Source organism: Pecten maximus, chromosome 7 (genome assembly GCF_902652985.1).
Source record: "Pecten maximus chromosome 7, xPecMax1.1, whole genome shotgun sequence".
NCBI lineage: Eukaryota > Metazoa > Mollusca > Bivalvia > Pectinida > Pectinidae > Pecten > Pecten maximus.
The window spans coordinates 26,749,693-26,756,542 of record NC_047021.1 but is presented as its reverse complement, the minus strand read 5'-3'; positions in this window follow the sequence as shown (position 1 = coordinate 26,756,542).

Sequence of the window (6,850 nt, the reverse complement as noted above, 5' to 3'; positions counted from 1 at the left end):
ATGACATAGTTCATAATAGGACTGGGACTCTGATTTAAATTAGTTATTATCTTATTGTGTTAATGGACTACATAATCATAAGGACCATGTGACCATGTATTATCTTATTGTATTAATGAGCCAGATAATTGTAAGGACCATGTGGCTCTGTATTATATTATTGTATTAATGGGCCAGATAATTATAAGGACCATGTGGTCCTGTATTATCTTAATGTGTTAATGGGCCGGATAATTATAAGGACCACGTGGCTCTGTATTATCTTAATGTGTTAATGGGCCGGATAATTATAAGGACCATGTGGCTCTGTATTGTCTTAATGTGTTAATGGGCCGGATAATTATAAGGACCCTGTGGCTCTATATTATCTTAATGTATTAATGGGTCAGATAATCAAAAGGACCATGTGGCTCTGTATTATCTTACTGTGTTAATGGGCCGGATAATTATAAGGACCATGTGGCTCTGTATTATCTTAATGTGTTAATGGGCCGGATAATTATAAGGACCATGCGACCCTGTATTATGTTATTTTGTTAATGGGTCAGACCATTAAAACGACCATGTGCCCTTGTACATAATTCCATAATAAAAGCTTTATTGTTTTCATCACGTCGAAAAGTGGGGACATGCTTTTTTTTTGGAACACCCTGAATAATTAAAACGATCATGTGATCCTGTCTTATCTGAATGGGTTAATGGACCAAGATCATTATAACGACCACGATACTTTCTACAGACTCGACTACGGAGTATGTCACCCTGGTAAGATACAAGATACTATCTACAGAATAGGCTAGGGAGTATGTCACTCTGGTAAGATACAAGATACTTTCTACAGACTCGACTACGGAGTATGTCACCCTGGTAAGATACAAGATACTTTCTACAGAATAGGCTAGGGAGAATGTCACCATGTGACCCTGTACTATCTTATTGTGTTAATGGATCGGGTCGTTAAAACGACTCTGTATAATCCTAATGTGTCATCAGATCTTTAAAATAACCTTATGATCCTGTATAATCTTAATGTTTTATATTGGTGTATAGAGTTACTGTGTAACCCTGTATAATCTTAATGTGTTATATTGGTGTATAGAGTTACTGTGTAACCCTGTATAATCTTAATGTGCTATATTGGTGTATAGAGTTACTGTGTAACCCTGTATAATCTTAATGTTTTATATTGGTGTATAGAGTTACTGTGTAACCCTGTATAATCTTAATGTGTTATATTGATGTGTAGAGTTAGTGTGTAACCCTATATAATCTTAATGTGTTATATTGATGTGTAGAGTTACTGTGTAACCCTGTATAATCTTAATGTGTTATATTGATGTGTAGAGTTACTGTGTAACCCTGTATAATCTCAATGATTTAATGGACAGTTGAGTACCTTGCGACCCTGCAGGATATTATTGTATAACTGGGCCGTTAACACCAACGTGTGGTCATGTAGAGGTTACTGGTGTGTTGATGAGATGCAAAATCTACCTTGTGGCCCTGAACAGTCAGGCCCTTCATGGTATTAACATGTGTTTGGGTAATTAAATCTTTAGTTAGGCACTGTAGATTACTGTAAAATAATGGTTTATATCTATATTTCAGGTAAAAACTGACGTAATAGCTCCTAAAGTGTTTTTTCTTTGTGTCTTCAAAACTTTAAAACGATAGAGACAAAATCATAAAAAATCCAAAGTGTTGAGTTTATCGTATGTGTTTAAACTTCCACACGCATACATAATAGAATGTAAAGGTTTATCAATCAGAAGCCGTTCACACCAGACGAAAGTAGGAATTGGACTTACACCCAATCAATCTTCCTGGTGGCTACGTGGCGTAACAGGCACGCGAGGTTGGACGTGATAAAAACGTGACAACAATACATTTTAAATGATTATATGTGATCAGCGAGACCACACCATGCAGGCTAAACAATCACTCAAAATACATTATAAAATGTGATCTGGCTGGTGAAATTATCATTTTCTTGTATATAGGTTTGTAGATTAGGAAAGAAGAACGAACATTTCGGTTAATATATTCCGGTAGTTATATGTTCATATCAGAACAAGGAGATGTGGTCACATTAAGGAAGGTATTTATTAGAGACCATCTACAGACAACGTTCACGGCCGTGCAGTACAGCGTAAAATGACCAATCTAAATGTAGAAATCTTCGTTTTGACTTCCACGATTATGTATTCAGATCTTTTGAGAGATTAACTACTTCCGACCTGATTCTACAGACGGGTCGCTATAGGAACCAAACTGGCCTTACCATATGCTTGATCGTGTGGTATGTAGCGGAGGTGTGTATAGTACTGTCCCAGATCGTGTGGAATGTAGCGGTGGTGTGTATGGTACTGTCCCATGTCGTGTGGTATGTAGTGGAGGTGTGTATGATACTGTCCCAGATCACGTGGTATGTAGAGGAGGTGTGTATGGTACTGTCCTAGATCGTGTGGTATGTAGAGGAGGTGTGTATGGTACTGTCCCAGATCGTGTGGTATGTAGAGGAGGCGTGTATGGTACTGTCCCAGATCGTGTGGTATGTAGCGGAGGTGTGTATAGTACTGTCCCAGATCGTGTGGTATGTAGAGGAGGTGTGTATGGTACTGTTCCAGATCGTGTGGTATGTAACGGAGGTGTGTATGGTACTGTCCCAGATCGTGTGGTATGTAGAGGAGGTGTGTATGGTACTGTCCCAGATCGTGTGGTATGTAACGGAGGTGTGTATGGTACTGTCCCAGATCGTGTGGTATGTAGTGGAGGTGTGTATGGTACTGTCACAGATCGTGTGGTATGTAGAGGAGGTGTGTATGGTACTGTCCCAGATCGTGTGGTATGTAGAGGAGGTTTGAATGGTACTGTCCCAGATCGTGTGGTATGTAGAGGAGGTGTGTATGGTACTGTCCAAGATCATGTGGTATGTAGTGGAGGTGTGTATGATACTGTCCAAGATCATGTTGTATGTAGAGGAGGTGTGTTTGGTACTGTCCAAGATCATGTGGTATGTACAGGAGGTGTGTATGGTACTGTCCCAGATCGTGTGGTATGTAGAGGAGGTGTGTATGGTACTGTCCCAGATCGTGTGGTATGTAGCGGAGGTGTGTATGGTACTGTCCCAGATCATGTGGTATGTAGTGGAGGTGTGTATGATACTGTCCCAGATCATGTGGTATGTAGCGGAGGTGTGTATGATACTGTCCCAGATCGTGTGGTATGTAGAGGAGGTGTGTATGGTACTGTCCCAGATCGTGTGGTATGTAGAGGAGGTGTGTATGGTACTGTCCCATGTCGTGTGGTATGTAGAGGAGGTGTGTATGGTACTGTTCCAAATCGTGTGGTATGTAGAGGAGGTGTGTATGGTACTGTCCCAGATCACGTGGTATGTAGCGGAGATTTGCATGGTACTGTCCCAGATCGTGTGGTATGTAGAGGAGGTGTGTTTGGTACTGTCCAAGATCATGTGGTATGTACAGGAGGTGTGTATGGTACTGTCCCAGATCGTGTGGTATGTAGAGGAGGTGTGTATGGTATTGTCCCAGATCGTGTGGTATGTAGAGGAGGTGTGTATGGTACTGTCCAAGATCATGTTGTATGTAGAGGAGGTGTGTATGGTACTGTCCAAGATCATGTGGTATGTAGTGGAGGTGTGTATGATACTGTCCAAGATCATGTTGTATGTAGAGGAGGTGTGTTTGGTACTGTCCAAGATCATGTGGTATGTACAGGAGGTGTGTATGGTACTGTCCCAGATCGTGTGGTATGTAGAGGAGGTGTGTATGGTACTGTCCCAGATCGTGTGGTATGTAGCGGAGGTGTGTATGGTACTGTCCCAGATCATGTGGTATGTAGCGGAGGTGTGTATGATACTGTCCCAGATCGTGTGGTATGTAGAGGAGGTGTGTATGGTACTGTCCCAGATCGTGTGGTATGTAGAGGAGGTGTGTATGGTACTGTCCCAGATCGTGTGGTATGTAGAGGAGGTGTGTATGGTACTGTCCCAGATTGTGTGGTATGTAGTGGAGGTGTGTATGGTACTGTCCCAGATCGTGTGGTATGTAGAGGAGGTGTGTATGGTACTGTCCCAGATCGTGTGGTATGTAGAGGAGGTGTGTACGGTACTGTCCCAGATCGTGTGGTATGTAGCGGAGGTGTGTATGGTACTGTCCCAGATCGTGTGGTATGTAGCGGAGGTGTGTATGGTACTGTCCCAGATCGTGTGGTATGTAGTGGAGGTGTGTATGGTACTGTCCCAGATCATGTGGTATGTACAGGAGGTGTGTATGGTACGGTCCCAGATCGTGTGGTATGTAGAGGTGTGTATGGTACTGTCCCAGGGCGTGTGGTATGTAGCGGATGTGTGTACTGTACTGTCCCAGATCGTGTGGTATGTAGTGGAGGTGTGTATGGTACTGTCCCAGATCGTGTGGTATGTAGTGGAGGTGTGTATGGTACTGTCCCAGATCGTGTGGTATGTAGAGGAGATGTGTACTGTACTGTCCCAGATCGTGTGGTATGTAGAGGTGTGTATGGTACTGTCCCAGGGCGTGTGGTATGTTGCGGATGTGTGTACTGTACTGTCCCAGATCGTGTGGTATGTAGTGGAGGTGTGTATGGTACTGTCCCAGATCGTGTGGTATGTAGTGGAGGTGTGTATGGTACTGTCCCAGATCGTGTGGTATGTAGAGGAGGTGTGTATGGTACTGTCCCAGATCGTGTGGTATGTAGAGGAGGTGTGTACTGTACTGTCCCAGATCGTGTGGTATGTAGAGGAGGTGTGTATGGTACTGTCCCAGATCGTGTGGTATGTAGAGGAGGTGTGTATGGTACTGTCCCAGATCATGTGGTATGTAGCGGAGGTGTGTATGGTACTGTCCCAGATCGTGTGGTATGTAGAGGAGGTGTGTATGGTACTGTCCCAGATCGTGTGGTATGTAGCGGAGGTGTGTATGGTACTGTCCCAGATCGTGTGGTATGTAGAGGAGGTGTGTATGGTACTGTCCCAGATTGTGTGGTATGTAGTGGAGGTGTGTATGGTACTGTTCCAGATCGTGTGGTATGTAACGGAGGTGTGTATGGTACTGTCCCAGATCGTGTGGTATGTAGAGGAGGTGTGTATGGTACTGTCCCAGATCATGTGGTATGTAGCGGAGGTGTGTATGGTACTGTCCCAGATCATGTGGTATGTAGTGGAGGTGTGTATGATACTGTCCAAGATCATGTGGTATGTAGCGGAGGTGTGTATGATACTGTCCAAGATCATGTTGTATGTAGAGGAGGTGTGTATGGTACTGTCCAAGATCGTGTGGTATGTAGAGGAGGTGTGTATGGTACTGTCCCAGATCGTGTGGTATGTAGAGGAGGTGTGTATGGTACTGTCCCAGATCGTGTGGTATGTAGCGGGGATGTGATTGGTGCTTGATAAGGTTGTTCTTGCATAGCACAGAGCTTGCATCATTGATTGTGAGCTATTACATTTCCCTAAACAACTAGGATACGTATGTAACATAAAAGATATTTAACAGCCGGACAGGGTTGATTTTATTCAATGAAAGAGGTTATATAAATGTTCCAAAATAATATTTAATCATTTATATAGGACCTATAAGCACGTAGCATACTTATATTTACAGCTACAAGATTTCTATTATTGATTGAACATTGCATTTAAGAAGATATTGATACCAATATGATAGGAATTACCGGAAATGCAAACAACATGTACATCTGGGCTAGCAAGCATACTGGATCTTTAAAAAACCATTAACATATCAAGTATTCCGATGGCTTCACAGCAAGAAGGATTCTGCAAAGACATGGTTGATTTACCAAGAGTGTAGTGTAAGATACTTACCATTATCAACATCTCTCTGGACTTAACCAGTGTCTCCCTTGGTCGATATGCTTTGGAAAGGTACTTAACTTTAATTGCTCTGGATTTCATGCTACTGGCCTCCTGTATATTGTCCAGTGAGGTAGTCACAAACTACTACATGGCGACCCCTCCTGAAAATGACCCTGACTGTTAACATGATGATAAACCAAGCAAACTTGCAAACACAAACAAACAAAATATTAGGCCATATAAACGCCCAATTGTCAGGCTAGTGTTTCCATGGCTAACATGACCTTTTTTTTTTACCAATGCTTCTTTGTTGCTTACGTTCCTACGTCATTGCCATGGTTACGTCCGCCATGAAAACGGAGTTAAAGTTGTAATGGATATTGCAACAAATTACACTGTTTAAGTATTAAATGGTAGATTACAAGGTCGTGTTATTTAAAGCATTACGTCTCTCAGGCGAATGTCAAGTAAAACAAAGGAAGAAATTCACCGGCATGAAAAATCACATGACGTCAGCATTACAGTACTTGCAATGAAATATTTTTATTTCACTTTTACAGAATATACTTTAATGCATTTCGATTAACATTGCTGGTCCATTAATGATGACATGAACTGAGTTTCGCTTGTTAATGAAGTATTCTAAAAATAGCTGCAGTTTATGACAACTTTTAACCGAGATTAACTTGATGATATGTATTCTAAAAACAGTGTATGCAGCTTATAACAACATTCAGCCGAAATTTACTTGATAACGATGCATTCTAAAATAGTTTAGCTTATGCCCACATTTAAGCACGCTACCCTACGTACTTGACCTTGTAAGTCTATTTGACAGGATCATAAATTTATATTGGTGAGCAAACCTGCGAATTAGCATATTGACGTCTGTTGACCTTATCGAGAGAGAGAGTGGGGGGCTGAGTACACAAGACGTTATAAGGGGAAGCTCCAATACATATATCACCCATTACGGAAAGGATACTTAATACCCCA